This window comes from Biomphalaria glabrata, chromosome 6 (genome assembly GCF_947242115.1).
Source record: "Biomphalaria glabrata chromosome 6, xgBioGlab47.1, whole genome shotgun sequence".
NCBI classification, from domain to species: domain Eukaryota; kingdom Metazoa; phylum Mollusca; class Gastropoda; family Planorbidae; genus Biomphalaria; species Biomphalaria glabrata.
This window is the reverse complement of record NC_074716.1, coordinates 47,871,540-47,888,733: the sequence shown is the minus strand read 5'-3', so window position 1 is coordinate 47,888,733 and position 17,194 is coordinate 47,871,540. Positions and strand designations below refer to the sequence as shown.

The 17,194-nt window shown below is 38.0% G+C and overlaps 1 protein-coding gene across 1 annotated transcript in view; it reads right to left on the bottom strand.

Moving 5' to 3' along the window:
- LOC106071039 (pyrokinin-1 receptor-like) overlaps positions 1-17,194 on the bottom strand; it is a 266,696-nt gene that overhangs the window by 200,145 nt on the left and 49,357 nt on the right. The window lies entirely within an intron of this gene.

Here is a 17,194-nt window from a genome sequence, read left to right as displayed (position 1 = left end):
ACGTCGACTTTCGCCAACAGTAATGTCTGACGCAGTAAATAAATCGACGTAAATTACCACGTGCTATGTAGCAGAAGAAATCGACGCATATTTCCACATGGTCACCTAGGTGTAAGCTATTTATAGTCCCGTTTTAATGAAGCGTAAATTCAGCCCTGAAATTTTCGAGTAAAATTTTTTTTTTAAATCCAGAATCAATTTCCGGGTGCAGTGTTACGATCACATACAAGGTAGAACCTGTTCACATGACGAGATCTTAGCAAGTAAGACTTTTAGATGATATTGTTTCCCATATAACTAGCGAGCTGGAAGAGACGCACTGAAATATACAATAGCGACGTAAAAAAAAAGGATAAATTGACAACACTTGAACACCGTACTATTATAGAAGAAAGGGAAGAAAGCGTTAGTAAGGCATGTTGACAATATTCATTGAACTATCCTAATGTTTATAGTGAGACGCCCGGGCATGCTACCCTGCCTCATAGTGGCGCCCGATTGGAAACGATCGAAGGAGGAAACGATTAGGCTAAAGGGTGGCAAAACAAGACTCCCCTGGGGGTGCCTAAGGAGGTGCGAGAGCATCCTCATTGCACTGTGCGGAGTTGTAAAAAACGCCCACAACCTTGTCACAATCCAGGCGCTGTTCCTCAAGGAGCCGTAACATAAATGGCGTGTCCCGCACGGTTAGCCTGGTATAGAAAAGGAAAATGGCCGTGGTCTTAGTGTACGCGGCCTCTTGCCACGAGTCTGACCCACCCGTCAGACAGACTGTTCTCATTCAGGCCGGTGAGAGGGAGCTCTTGTTCACTTTTGCTGGCCTAGAGTTCCAAGAGCCGAAGTCTCAACTCTACCTGACAGTTTCAAGAAAAAGAAGAAGAATAGTGGGACGCTGACTGCAGAGCTAGATAGGAGTATCCTAGCAATGGAATTGAGATAATACAGAAGGATCCTAGGTATCAAATTCAAAGACCGCATCACAAACCAAGAGATTACAGACAATGTTACTGCAGCGATTGGACCCCAAGATGACCTGCTAGCTATCGTAAAAAGACTCAAGCTAAAAATCTATCGCCAAATTACAAGATCTTCGGGGCTCGCAAAAACCTTCCTTCAGGGAACGGTACCAGGTAAAAGAAGAAGAGGCAGACAGAGAAAGCGATAGGAGGTCAACATAAAAGAATGGTCGGGCCTGCCATTGAAAGAGGGTTTTAACTAAGGCGAAAGACAGAGAGGAATGGAGAAAGACGGTCGACGAATCTTGCATGGTGCCCCAACGGTCTAACCGTAAAAGGTAAATGTAAAATCTTAAAAGACAGTTTCTAATCTTCCTGAACGGTGTGTATATGTGTAAATGGATGCTTGTGCATGTGTAACTGGATGCTTGTGTATGTGTAACTGGATGCTTGTGCATGTGTAAATGGATGCTTGTGTATGTGTAACTGGATGCTTGTGCATGTGTAAATGGATGCTTGTTTATGTGTGCGTGTGTGTCAGTGTTAATGTTTTGTAATACTGCTACTCAAGTACACTCGGACTTTCTACTTTAAAGCTGTGGACATCATAAATAATATAGTCCTTTATTGAGTTTGTCATATAAACTGAATATTTATATAACGACATTTTTTTTTCTTCAAAATATCAGACATTCATAACAAATACAACAAGAAAATAAAAGTTTTATAGAAAATGTTCCACTATAAACTAAACAATATCAAGGACGCTGGATCGAGCTTCAAAATTGCCAACTAAATCAAAGTTAAAAAACAGAAGAACTTAATAGAATTTATTTCTACTGTGTTTAACTGCTCAGAAAGTAGACACAGTACGAACATAGCTTATCAATACTTTATTTTGGATACCGGATTCACCAAAAAGATGCTATTCATAGGCCTTCCGCCAAGTCTGAAAATCTCATATTTGATTTAAAAAAAAAACTATTTTCACTATATTGGAGATCGATATCTTGACTAAGGAATAATAGAAAGGGATATTTTGAGGTTGGTTGTTACAAATAAATTAAGGGGCGAATGTTTCTTCGTTTTTCCGGAAGTTAAATCTGTTGTCCAAATGTTTGCCGGGAATTCTTGTTAGGGTTAAGAAAAAAAAAGAGACTTCCGGTTTACAAATTAAAATAACTCAATCCCCAAGAAGATATTAAAATGTTAAACAGACACTGTAAATTAAGCAATGATACACATTGCAGTCCAAATTCAATAATATCTTCACATATCCCTGTTGGACCGTTGGGGCACCACACAAGATCTGGTAATATTCTCCATTCAGTCCTCAGGTAGAAATCATGAAGATATTAAACAAACACTGTAAATTAAGCAAAGATACACATTACAGTCTAAATTCAGTTATATCTAATGTTATACACTCCAGATGTTTTTTCAAATGAGAAGATAACATTAGTAGATTGAACATTAAACGTAAACGTTATCAACTGAACATATCTTTAGTTCTCACCATGAAGAAAATCTTCTTCTTTATGTATAGGTTTTCAACCTGAATGTTCAAGAGTGTTCTCTGACAGTACACTTAAAGAATTATTTCATTAATTTAGTCTTCTGTGTAGAAACTCGAAGGTACGAGAAGTCAATGTATACAAAAGCATCCTATTTACACTTCTATTGGGAACCTTGGGAGTACGCCATTTTTCTAGCGTTTAAACATAGTGAGAGAGAGAGTTCCCCTTTTAGACCTTGAGATCTAAGGGGCAGATGGTGTACAGATCAACTGTTTCTGTGGCCCACGGCTAACGAGGGTGACATGTGGCCAGAACAACGACCAATCGCCTTTACTGTTCCCCGACTAAGGTCAGGTACCCATTAGAGCTAGGTGGACTAGGCGCCCAAAGATCCCAAAATTAGAAATACCATTGTTCACCAGGATTTGAACCCGCTTTACCACTCAGCCACAGCGTAGAGAAAGACAAACGTCACTTTGTAGGAGAGAACTAGACAAAAGCCCATAGCACAAGATATCAAAAGCGAAAGTGGATCTGGATAGGACACACCCTGCGAAAACCAGCTTCACTATCTTTTCTAGTTTACGAGATCTAAACGGTACGGACAGACAGACGGACGGACAGACTTTTTCCCCTTTCGGGGGCCGTTAAAAATTGAGTAAACAAAAAGAGAAATATGCATATTAAGGATAACTAGAAAAAAGAGGGGGGAAATACTTAAGGAAAGGGGAGAGAATATAGTAAATGTTTTGTAAGAGTAGAAATCAACGAGAAAAAAATCTTTAAACGTCTTGTCCCCCCTAACCCCCATACCAAACCGAGACTTGATCTACGAGCTTGATCTTATCTCTCTGACCCCCCACCATTCCTACTCCAGACCAGACTTCAAAGTGCTTGACATCTTCATAGGTGAGTGATAACACCTTGACCTTCAGAGAGAGAGCAATTTGCATTCGCCATGTTCTCAGTTCGTGTAACAAGATTAAACTGACGGAGATAAGATGAGAAATATCAAAACATTCCATTAAAGCAAATTGAATCAATTGCCTGCAGTTTTAGTTTTATCGTCTTGTTTGTACATCTTTCTCTAAAGAAAAACAAAATTAAATTCAAATCAAAAGCTGCGAGACAGATGACCTAGTACCTTAGAATAAAACAGAAAGTTAAGTCCCCCCTTTCAGACCTTGTGATCTATGGGGCAGGTGATGTAATGCTCGTCTGTTTCTGTGGCCCAGGATTAACGAGGGTGTCATGTGACCAGCACAAAAACCAACCGTCTTTACTTTTCCACAACTAATGTCAGGTACACATTAGAGCTGGGTGGGCTGAGAGGCCCTAAGACTCAGCGCCCTAAGTATAAATTCCTAGTCTTCACCAGGATTCAAACCAGGGACTTACGTTCGGAAGCCAATTGCCTTACCACTCAGCCACAGCGCCTCCCTCTCTAAAGAAGCCAAAACTTCATGAAAAAAAGGAAGGGGAATGGTTAAATGGTAAAGCGCTTGGTTTCTGAACCGAGGGATCCCGGTTCGAATCCTAGTGAAGACTGCTAATTTTCATTTCTGAGTCATCCCATCTCTAATGGGTACTAGACATTAGTTGGGGAAACGTAAAGGAGTTTGGCCGTTGTGCTGGCCACATGACACCCTCGTTAACAATGGGTGACAGAAACAGATGACCTTTACATCATTTGCCCCCTTATATCGCAAGGTAGAGGGCAGCTAAATCTTCTTTGAATAAATATATTTTCCTCTTAAGTAACTAGCTGAGGATGAAGTTTAGATATAAGCTGTACACTTGGAATAAAAATATGTAATATGAAATGTCTACCTGGTCGAGTGGTATGTGCTCCGGACTGTCGTCTTAATAGTTCCAGGTTCAAACCCTGTCCATAATAATATAACCTGTTAGTCTGATATCATCGTCGCCGATAGAACACCGACTTGCTTATGGTTACAGCGCTCGCCTTCGTAGGCCAGCGCCTGCTTGGGGCGGGTGAATGCTGTCCTTTCAAGAGCAGGCCCCATTTTCGTTCACTCGCAATAGGATAGGGGGCGCGGTGGCTGAGTGGTAAAGCGCTTGGCTTCGAACCAGTTGTCCCGGGTTCAAATCCTAGTGAAGACTGGAATTTTTAATTTCGAGATCTTTTGGCGCATCCGAGTCCACCCATTAGTGAAGGAAAAGTAAAGACGTTTGGTCGTTGTACTGGCCACATGAGACCCTTGTTGACCGTAGGCCACAGAAACAGATGACCTTTACATCATCTGCCCTATAGACCACAAGGTCTAAACTTTACTTTAATAGTCTGATGAAACATCCTCTTCAAGTCAAAATTGTTCTACACTATGATTGGCTTCATAACAGGAAGGTCTACACTTCCCTTAGTGCCCTAGAATGTGCTGTTCGGTTTAGGGCCTCGTAACTTGGCACAACGCCCCCGCTGTCCTGTGGAAGGATGGGGCTAGGATGTGATAATCTTCGCCGCATTTTTCAGAAGGAACATCCGAAGCAGGTAAAACAAAACAATGATTATCTCCCGGTGCTGTCACAGTGAAGAGTCAGAGGGAAAAAATGTGGCATGGCGCCTCCGTGCAATCATCCGAAAGGGGACTCGGATAAGTATGGGAACTACCATTGTCTCCAGTGAGCCGCCACGATACGATAGCGAACAAACATACACTGTGACTATCTAGAGAGCTTCAATAAAACAGTCCCATCCGTTGCAACGTTCCTTAACGGAAACTATACGCGTGGTGTTGGTCATCCCACGGAAAGCTTTGGGATATATTATATATTATATAAATAAGTAGAGTCCCCTCCGTGGGCTCGGTTTCCGGCCTTTCAGCAAGAGAAGGAACTTAAGATTCACGAAATACGGGATGAATAAATGATCAATTTCTCGCTGGGGGGGGGGGGATCTCCTGACTGGGAGGTCAGTGAAGAACCACTCTCTCATCCTGGCCACGGGGCACTACGATGGCTTTAGTCCTTTCGGCATGTTTGCCTATCGGAGTTCGTATCATGCCACTGAATGCGAAATAAATGCACTATTAAAACCAACTTGATGCTTAAGAAATAAAAGACTTAAAAATGTTACACTGTGACTAGTATTAAATGTGGCTACATCTCGTTCACGAATGAGCAACCACAGACATAAATTCTGTTAGGCATAGTATCAACAAAATTATGAAAGCGATTCCCGCCAGTTGTGTGTGTGTATGTGTGTGTGTATGTGTGCTTCTCATTCATTGAACGGATGCGGTGCGTGGTGGCTGAATGGTAAAGCACTTGGCTTCCAAACCAAGGGTTATCCGGTTCGATTCTCTTAGTAGACAGGATTTAGAATTTCAAGATTTTTAGTATACACTTGATAGATACATGACACAAGTTTGGGAAAGTAAAGACATTTGGTCACATCCCCATAAAGTTTCTCAGTAAACACTGTTAAAGAGCCTGCAATGATTTAGTTTCGCTCTAACGAGACCCTGTAAGTGGTTGGGAATAAATCTCCTTTCATTTCTAAATCATAATAGAAATCATGGCTTTAGGAAATATAGATCATGTGAAACACAACTAATAGGACTAATTGATGATTTTTCAAAAGGTTTAGATAATAGTGAACAAATAGATGCTATCTTACTAGATTTTTCTAAGGCTTTTGACAAAGTTCACCACCATAGTTTACTTAAAAAATTAAAATATTTTGGCATTAATGGTCCACTGCATCAGTGGATTAAAGACTTTCTGATAGGGAGAGAACAAACTGTAATAATAAATGGCTCTAAATCAACACCGATAACAGTAAACTCAGGTGTACCTCAAGGAACAGTCTTGGGTCCACTACTATTTTTAATTTACATAAATGATTTACCAAATTGCATTACTTCAGGAACAAAAGTCAGATTATTTGCAGACGATTGCATAATATATAGAACAATAAAAACAACACAAGACACAGATATTTTACAGAGAGAATTAGATGAATTACAGAAATGGGAATCAAATTGGAGCATGTCTTTCCACCCAGAAAAATGTCAGTTGTTAAGAGTAACAAAAAAACTAAAACAAATTAATTCCACTTATCTTATTCATGGCAAACCAGTAACACAGACTAAAAACGCAAAATACCTAGGTGTTATAATAAATGAAAAACTGTCATGGAATCCACATATTGATGAAACTACCAAAAAATCAAACAAAGCATTAGGATTTATTAAAAGAAATTTCTATAAATCAAATAAGAACATAAAACTAAAATGTTATTTAACCTTGGTTAGGCCAATAATAGAATATGCATCCTCTGTTTGGGACCCCTCAACTCAAGAAAACATTAAGAAACTAGAACAGACACAAAATAGAGCAGTGCGATTCATAACAAACGAATATTCACATTTGATTAGAGTAACACCTTTAGTAAAATCACTAAATTTAGAAAGCCTTCAGGACAGAAGGCTCAAAAGTAAAGTAGCAATAATACATAAAACACTGAACCATAATCTTCAAATACAAAAACAAAATTTAATAAAATACTCTGAAAGACACAAAGATAAAGGCACATTCCTCGTCCCATATGCTAGGACAAATTTGTACAAATACTCGTTCTTCCCTAGTGCTATTAGAGCATGGAATGGGTTGCCTGAGCTAGCCAGGAAAACCAGTGACTTGGCAGAATTTAAGTCATTGGTTAATATGCATGACTAAATGCATGACGCGTAGGACGTAATCATCTTCTTTTTTGAAGTAACGTCTGTATTATATAAGATAAGATAATAATAATAATAATAATAGGCCCTTTTGACTTAAAAACGATACTTTCAAGGCTCTAAGAAGATTCGTTGCCTGTCAGAGGGCGGCACTGCTGCAGACCTGCCACATCACCAGAAATTCTTCAGTGGACACTGATAAAGGGACTACAATGAAGTTTGTTTCCCTTTAACGAAACTCAACTCTGGAATACTCGTTCGTTTCAAACATAATAATAATAATAATAATCATCATCAGAATCAGAATCAGCCTACCTAGGTCGCCATAACCAAGTTGCAAACTTAATACACTAACACCTGGCTTTGACGTACAATTTGATCGGTAAATACACTCCTTATTATAAATACTCTCCACAAGAGGTTCTCGAGTCTACTGAACATCTGCTATACTGGGATAGGCCTATTCTGACCGACAAAACGGTAGATTTCAATCGCCCGGATCTGCTGTTCATCGATAAAAAAGAAAAAAACCGCTACCATTATCGATATCGCCGTACCACTGTCTCATAATTTAAGAAAAACTGAGATAGAAAAACAAAGAAAATATGGGAACCTAGGCTTGGAGATTAAGCGTCTATGGAAATTGTCCAAAATAACAATATACCTCATTATTATATCAACCTAAGGGATAATAACAACTGACCTCACAGACACCTTCAAGGCCCTTAACATTCCTAGGAACATCCTCGTTGCCTGTCAGAGGGCGGTACTGCTGCAGACCTGCCACATCACCAGAAAATTCCTCAGTGGAAACTGTTAAAGGGACTACCATGAATTTTGTTTCTCTTTAGCGAAACTCGACCCTGGCAGCGCCAGAGAATGACTACTCGTTCATTTCTAACATAATAATAATAATTATAATTATTGTCGGTCAGAATAGGCCTATCCCAGTACAGCAGATGTTCAGTAGACTTGAGAACCTCTTGTGGAGAGTATTTATAATAAGGAGGAGTGTCCTTACCGATCAAATTGTACGTCAAAGCCAGGTGTTGGTGTATTAACTTTGCAACTTGGTTATGGCGACCTAGGTAGGCTGATTCTGATAGGGCTGGACATCCTGCCATAATGTGTTCAATCGACTCGCCCACATTTCCACATTTTCGGCATTTGTCGACAACATTGAGTTTCAGGATATGCTTCTCGTAATTTTTTGTCCTGATTACTCTGCCCTGTATTGCTGTAACAAAGCCTTCTGTTTCAGGGTAGAGATGACCTGCTTTGAGCCATGTTAAGGAAGCAGCCTTGTCGATGTTGTCCCCATGTAATAAAGCCGGAAATATTCCGTGGAGTGTTTTTTCTTCCCATTGGCGAACCTCATGCCCTACGTCGTACAAACCGACATTGACATCAGCATTATTATTATTATTATTATTATTAAAAAGCTGAATATATATATAAATAGAATGACCAGTCCAGTACAAGAAGAAAAAACAACAAAACTTAACGGGTAAAAAATAGAAAATGAATCAACCATTTTTTTTTTGGGGGGGGGGATGAAAAAGTAGAAACAAATTGACACGTCGGAGAAAAAGAAGGAAAGGAAACTGTAGCAAGAGGAATGAATCTGATTGGTTACGTCTGCTACATCTAAAACAATGGCGGAATGAAAGCCATCGCTTAATGAAATGGGGCAACGCACAATTCACATACCATCGCGATGTCGCGGACCTGACGGAATGAGAGCAAATTAAAGAGAGTGTCACCCTGGGGTCACAACGATTCGCTGTTTTTTTTTTTTTTAGGTCTGTTACATACTGCAAGCTTTATCTCCCTTTCTCCCCCCATCCCTCGTAATACTAACAATCTTTATCCAGTAGCTATGGCACACGAACGCGCACGCTGAAAGCAGAAGGGCATTTGGGGATTAATTGCAAGGCTGAAAAGTAAAAACGTGTTTTCAGATCAACCTCTACCAGTGAACTTTTCTGGGTTTATTTTCAAGTGTTTTAATGATTTTTTGGGCCGGAGTTCTATTTTTAGCTTTTTAAACGTACTAAGAAGTGAACAACAGAGAATAGAAAAAAAAAATCATTTTAAATTTTTCTCTCCATAAACTGTTAAAGTGTTTCAGATAGTTTTCGCCGGAATATTCAAGGGGAGACAATTTATCGTCATAGAATACAAAATAAAATAGTTTAGGCTGAAGCAGTTTTTAACTATTCAAATTACTTCACGTTTAGAAAACGATTCAAAGCTCTGAAGTCAAAATGAAACACCCTACTATATAGTGAAAGGGTATATGAATATGATACTTCTTCTGACACCAAATGTTTCAACCAAAAGCTAGCTTTGACGTAATTTCATACAATTATAACAGTGCACGATTACATTCTCTGTGGGACGACAAGAAATAGAAGCAGACGGGATTCGAACCCGAGACCATCGCTCCAACAACCCGGAAATAATACCATACGCCCACTATCAACCAGGCAGCCGTCCATGTTCGATCCTTACCCAAGCCATACATACCATCTACTTCAGAAGTGCAAACTTTTTTATATTGAAACTTTCGCCGTGACCTTTCAGTTGATTTTTTTGTGGCGAAGGTTTAGACTTAAAAAATTTAAAAAAAATAAAAGCATATGGGTCCGTGGGAGGGGGCTGGGGGGGGGGGGGGGGAGGGGGAGGCTCCGATCAATACTTTGTAATTGCAAGACCTCAAATTTCAATGCGTACAATGATGTCTGATTGCGAGCCCTGGGGAGATCGATAGGTTTTAGTGAAAGTCTTGCATTGAAATCTGGCAACAAGGGGTTGTGTGTGTACGGGAAGACTGTACATTTTAATTACATCCCAGGTGACTAGGATTTGTGAGTATAATGACCACAAAGCTTTATTGTTACTTCCTTCCTGTGTCTAGGATAAGCAAGAGAGGTGGGAGGGGGGGGGGAGAGAGGGAGGAAAGGCAGAGGAAGAGTGAGGTAGAAAAAAGAGAGAAAAAGAGAGCAAGAAAGAGAGAGATAGAAAGAAAAGAGAGAGGTAGAAAGAGACAAAAAAAAACAAAGAGAGAGAAATAGTAAGAAAGAAAAAAAAAACTAAGAGAGAGAGAGAGGAGCAGAAATGAGAAAGAGAGAAAAAGAGAGAGAAAAAATAAGAGAGAGAGAGAGAGAGAGAAACAGGTGCTGCATATTATATGCAGAATGAAGTGACCTTTACATTAACTGCACAGTAGATGGTAAAGTCTGAAAAGGCAACTTTATTTTTTTATAATTTTTTTATATTTTTTTTTTTACTTCTGAAGTGGAGAAAGTGGAGAAACGGTTCTCAAAGTCTTTCAGTTTTGTCTCGTGTCTTACACTCAGGTAATCGATTACAAATATATATAAGTTGTCATAAGTGGATGATTTCTACAAAGTTTTTTTTTTATCTCACTAAATTGTACCATACAAGTGTAATACTTGTGTTTATGGTCCAGCACGCATCAGTCGGCTAAAAAAAAAAAAGCTACTAATGGTCAGCATCTAAAATAGCAGTTCTCAACGGACGGGTCGCGACCACCATGTATCGAATGACGCTTAGCCAGGGAACGCCTTAGAATTTAGACCATCGGAAGTTGGTTGTTTTTTTTTTAGTTTAACACTATTCTAGCGTGTAAAACTTTATATAATCAAACCAATGACATCGGCAGTTAGTATTTCTACTTTGTCATTCAAGGCTAATAGAATCAGAAAAAAATATTTTAATTGTCCCACAGTCCCAGCATAATTATTTATTAACAATATACGTGAGAGGATGATGGCGATTCTACCCCATATTTCTAAATGGAGATATTATTATTATTGTCATTACTATTAGTAGTATTATTATTGGATTGCTGCCTGGTCACGTGTTATGCGCTTCGGACTGTCGTCACAATGTCTCCAAGCTCGAAACCATTAATGTCCCAGACATATATCGCTTGGAAGCCACCATAAGAAAATAAATTGTAACTGGGTTTAAAAAATACTAGACTTTTAAGTTTTAATCCTGCATAGATATTATAGTTATGAAGTTATCAGGATGTGCGTTTTTACTTAAGTTCTAATAGCATTCAGTTCTTATTGCTTAGTATGTAAACGTAGTGTTTGTCTTATGTAGGCTATGGTGTGTCCAAGGTGTACATAGTTTTCATTAGCTCCAACTCTAAGCTCCAATCCCCATCACTTCTATTCTCATAACTCTAGGAGATTTCCATACATAGAGGTGATACCATGAGGTGCGGTGGCTGAGCCGTAAGGCGCGTGGCTTCCGAACCGAGGTCCTGGGTTCGAATCCTGGTGAAGACTGGGCTCGGGATCTTTGGGTTTTTCTGAGTCCACCCAGCTCTAATGGGTACCTGATATTAGTTGGGGAAAGTACAGGTGGTTGGTCGTTGTTCTGGCCACATGTCACCCTCGTTAACCGTGGGCCACAGAATTAGATGGCCTTTACATCTTATAGCTCGCAAGGTCTGAAAGGGGATTCCATAAACAGTAAGCATTTTGGTTAGGGTTAACAAAAAAAAAAGCAAAATAAAACTCTGTGGCCATATTACAAGATCTTCGGGGCTCGCAAAGACAATCCTTCAGGTAACAGTACCAGGAAAAAGTAGAACAGGGAGACAAAGAAAGTGGTGAGAAGACAACATAGAAGGCCTGCCATTGTGCCATTGAAAGAGAATCTATCCAAGACAAAAGAAAGAGAGAAGACAGAGAGATATGGAGAATGGTGATCGACATATCTTGTGTAGTGCCCCAACGATCCAACAGACTAAGGAGTAGGTGAAGTGAGATCCTTCATTTTGTTTTAGTAATTAAATCTTTCCGAGGAAGCAACATTGCCGATATTTTAGATTTTCAAACACAATGGAAAACCTATAAATAACAAGCTGTTTGGTGTATCCGGTGTGCAAAACAAATGAAGTGTTGATGAGCTAGGTTTTTTTCAATGTAAATGACGCTACTTGTGCACTTTTTTAGCCCTACAGACGGCAATATTCTAAACTCTTTTATTATATGGCAATTTTAAATGTAATGTTTATTGTGGAAACATTCAGCCATTAAGAGAACACATTTCTATTCCATTATACTCTACATTTCCTCTATGTGGCTCCCTTGAATATCTTGAGCAGATTTTGTTTTTTAAACTTCACATATTTTTTTTTGTTACAGACAGTTCACGATGGAACCAGGTTTTAAAAAAAAAAAAAAGCCCAACCATTTTATCTTTGCTAACACATTTAACGAACATAACGCAGCGTGTCAAGGCTACGATAAGGTCGTTCGAATATCCCAATCAAATATTCCAATACGAACCACAATTTGAGCTCAGAACCGATGTTTAAACATCACATGACCTACCATTATAAAAGGCACAATGTCAATGTTTATCATTGTTATGGAGTGTTTCTATGGTGACGGCTGGAAGAGGTTAACTATGCGGTGCGAATGTGCAAGATAGGCGGCATTGTCGTCAGCGGTCTTCAGATAGGAGAGACGACTCCAGATTGCCAGAGTGAAATGACGTGTTGTTTTTTGTAGTGACAGTTTTGTTCAGAATATCATTTAATACTATTATTAAAGTCTACTGCATTTAATTATATTATCTGAAGTTGATTTTGTTTAAACTGGAATAAATATTATACTTAGTATTGTTCACAAGGAAGTTATTATTATATAAAAGTTAGTATATAATACAGTGAGTGCGAATCGATTGCTTACCAGCAGTGAGGAGCTACAAGTCAATGACCGTCCACAGTAATCAAATGCTGGGCCTCTCATAGATCAGTTTTATTGTATAGCCATAATACCACTGTTACGAGTCGAGACTGTGACCTATTTCGACCAGTTTCTAGAAGCCCAGGTCAAGGCAGTGCTGACCAGAGTAAACAAGTTAATTTTCCAATCAGAGAAAGAGATTAAGGGGAAAAAAATAGCATACTTCAGCTTCTAGAAGGTCATTGTTAATGAAATAATTAGGGAAGAAGTTTCCATTATTCTGGAAAGTACGATTGAGAAAAGCATAAATTAGGAAAAGGTTAGTTAGTCTGGGTCTTCGCATTCTAACGGTCTTTGCTTAGTAACGGTCTTGTGTTAGTATGAGGTTGAACATTTGCGGGTCCATTAGTTTTATATCTATTCGTTAAAAGTTACATTAGTGGAGGTTATACTAGTTGATTTGTTGTTGTATCTTTAAGCTTTATTATATGAAGATATCTAAGTCAAGCGTTATTGAATTGTGTAATTTGAAGAAGTTATTAAGAAGAAGAAATTAAAGTGGTTATAAGAGAACACAGATGTTTCTAAAGTAAATTATCAAATTATTGATATAATCTGCGGAGTGTGATGATTCAGTTTGATCAATAATTAATCTAAGAAGAATTCAGAAGAAGCACTTATTTTATTTATTTTTTTTTTTTTTTGAATTCAAACATTTTATTTTCTTTGACTTCAAAACAAGACAACAAGTAAACATTATTTGTACCGTGGCCTCCCCCACAAAATGTAGAAATTAAACTAATTCAAGGCAAATAAATACAACTTTCCAATAACTCTGTAGTAGCCCACTCTCCATTCCCCCCCCCCCCCCCCCATCTACACTGCCAGTGTAAGTTAGTAGATGACTATTTACACAAATAAAAAATTACACAGTGATTATCTACATAATATATTGGCTGAATCATTTAGACAATTTTAAAATGTTTTATGCCAACACAAATCAAATTATTTCAGTGCTCTGTGAAAAGTATTTAAGAAAAAACAAAAAAAACTTTGCAGTCAGATAAAAATGTTTCAATGTACAGACCATGAAGCACAATGCAAATTTCAAAACAAAAAATTACAATGTCTGTTTTTTTGTTTGCTGTGTTTCTTTTTAACATGTTTCCTTTTGGAACGAAAATTATAGAGCTTCTTCTTCTTGTATTACAAACTGATTAGAAGCTTCAAAATAAAAAATAAAAATCATTGAAATAAAATAGGTTTACAAAATTTGGGTAGCAATAAATCTGATAAAAATGTAATTAATAGTTAGTTTAATGATTTACCACAATTAAAGACATTTTTAATTCTTGTGTGGTAGCAGTGGTACATGAGAAGAAGCACTTATACAAAATACATTAATTTTTTTTGCGGCAACTGTCACAATTACAACAAGATTTGTTTTGAGTCAATATATAAACTAGCCATTTAAGTGCAAAATACGGTCAACATGTGTATGCATAATCTATAATCTTAATTGCATTGTTTTATGCTTTTTATGTTGCTGAAATGTTGCTGTATTTTCAGTGTTTAATTATTACGGACTATTAGGTGCTATTAGGTGCTATTAGGTGCTAGGGATCTCTCTACGGCCTAGCGATCTCGTGACTAAGGTCATTTTTTTTTAGTTGGACTATCTTTATACATTTTTATTGCAGGTCTAGATGGTAGGTGTATTCTAGTGGATGAACAGGTTTAAATGGTAAGTGCATTCTAGTAGATAGATTTACAATTAGAGATGGGAAACGAACCGAACCAGAACTGAACCCGAAGTTTAAAACTGATCGGTACAAACCGAACCGAATCAACTGTCCTTACCTTGATTGAACGGAATCAAAGATTTTGCAATATATTTTACTAAATTATGAGTGAGTCTGGTGTGAACGTATATTTTGGTTTTCTATAGTTATAATGTTTTGTTTTAGTGTAAAGCACAAACTGCAAGACAAATTTCCGTATGGATAATGAAGATTATTATTATGTTAGAAATGAACGAGTAGTCATTCTCTGGCGCTGCCAGGGTCGAGTTTCGCTAAAGAGAAACAAAATTCATCGTAGTCCCTTTAACAGTTTCCACTGAGAAATTTTCTGGTGATGTGGCAGGTCTGCAGCAGTACCGCCCTCTGACAGGCAACGAAGATGTTCCTAGGAATGTTAAGGGCCTTGAAGGTGTCTGTGAGGTCGGTTGTTATTATTATTATTATTATTATTAAGAAAAAAAAAACTTAATTTTCAGATCTATGGTTTGAATGTTATTTTTAACTCTTAGAAAAGTCTGCTGGAACAATTTGAGTCGTCATATTTTGGTATCACCGTAAATGGCACCATAACCATTATTATTTGTGCGTTCTAGAAATGGGAGATCCGAAGACACGAAAAGTCGACTCTGAATGTAGAAACTACCAAGAAAAGTTGGACAGATTTTTACATTTTTGTGGGAAAAAAATCCAAAATATTTGATTTGTATAGAGCTGTTCGTGGCTTGTCTTATATAGAACGTAACGTTAAACAGAATTATGAAATCATAATCATCAAACACAAAAACAAAATTTAATAAAATACTCTGAAAGACACAAAAATAAAAGGCACATGCCTCGTCCCATAAGCTAGGACAAATTGGTACAAATACTCCTTCTTCCCTAGTGCTATTAAAGCATGGAATGGGTTGCCTGAGCTAACCAGGAAAACGAGTGACTTGGCGGAATTTAAGTCATTGATTAATATGTATGACTCGCGTTGGACGTAATCATCTTTATTTTTTTAAGTAACGTCTGTATTATATAAGATAGGAAGATAAACATTAAACAAATATGGCGCATTCTTAGTTTGAGCCACGAAGAAAAAAATTGGCAAGACACGACTGGAGTTTAGAGAATTGACAAGAACATTTACCAAGACACCGATAGCAAAGACAAACAGACACAAACACTCTTTTGTTCCCCTGGCAATCAAATCATTAAATAAGAACAATCTGGTATAAACTTTGTCACATGTAAATTATGAGTGAGTCTGGTGTGAAAGTACACTTTGGTTTCTTATAGTTATAATGTTTTTTGTTTGGTGTAATGCACAAATTGTAAGACAAATTTCCTTACGGATAATAAAGATTATTATTATTATTATTATTAAGAAGGGACAAGAAAATGAGTCGGCGCTAAGGGCATGGTATAGAGTTTTCTTAGTAGTGAAGTGAAGATTTTTTTTTCGACGGCGGCGATTGCTTAATTAACTCTTTCTCTCCATAATTATTTACCACATTCTGGTGAAATCAACGTTGGTATCGTCAGTTAGGAGAGAGAGTTAATAAGGGGATTACTATCAGAGATGGAAGAAATGTGTCATGACAATAAGAATGGAGTTGAAGCCGTCCCCCGTTTTCGCATGCCAATTAAGAATCTCAATTTTAAACCAAGAGAGCACTAGAGTTTGAAATGTTCTCTATTGCCGCCGACAAATCTGATACAGCTCAAGAAATGTTAAAATCACAGAAAGAGATATCTGCTACGAGGAGCGGGCAAGGGATCACCCCTGGCTAAGACATGTTCAAAGAAGCTTCAGACATCATGAAGGATGTTTTCTTTTCTTTGGAAGAAATTAGTAGAAGTGATTACTGATACCCCCAGAAGTATGGCTGGATGACATAGCGACCATTTTAGAAAAATTGTTAAGTCAAACGAACTTCTGTGGCCAGGTGTTGAATCAGAACCATGTGAAGATTGTGTTCAGAACTCTGTAAATGTTATCAAGCGTTGAACCACAAAACGTAAAAGAATTATCTGACAGACGTCCGAATTCGAAGACGTTTTATTTGACAGTGAAGTGCGCTGGTTATCTTATCTTATATAATACAGACGTTACTTCAAAAAAGAAGATGATTACGTCCTACGCGTCATGCATTTAGTCATGCATATTAACCAATGACTTAAATTCAGCCAAGTCACTTCCTGGCTAGCTCAGACAACCCATTCCATGCTCTAATAGCACTAGGGAAGAAGGGGTGTTTGTACAAATTTGTCCTAGCATAGGGAACGAGGAATGTGCCTTTATCTTTGTGTCTTTCAGAGTATTTTATTAAATTTTGTTTTTTATTTGTATTAGGCAGAGGAAAGGTTCTAAAACCTTTTTTTATATGTTACATGTGCTTCTCATCAATGCAGCTGGATTTTCAAAAGTTGGTTTCGGATAAACTTCAAACATCCAAGGAATTAGGGTAAGTATTATATCCACGAGGGAGGCTCGGT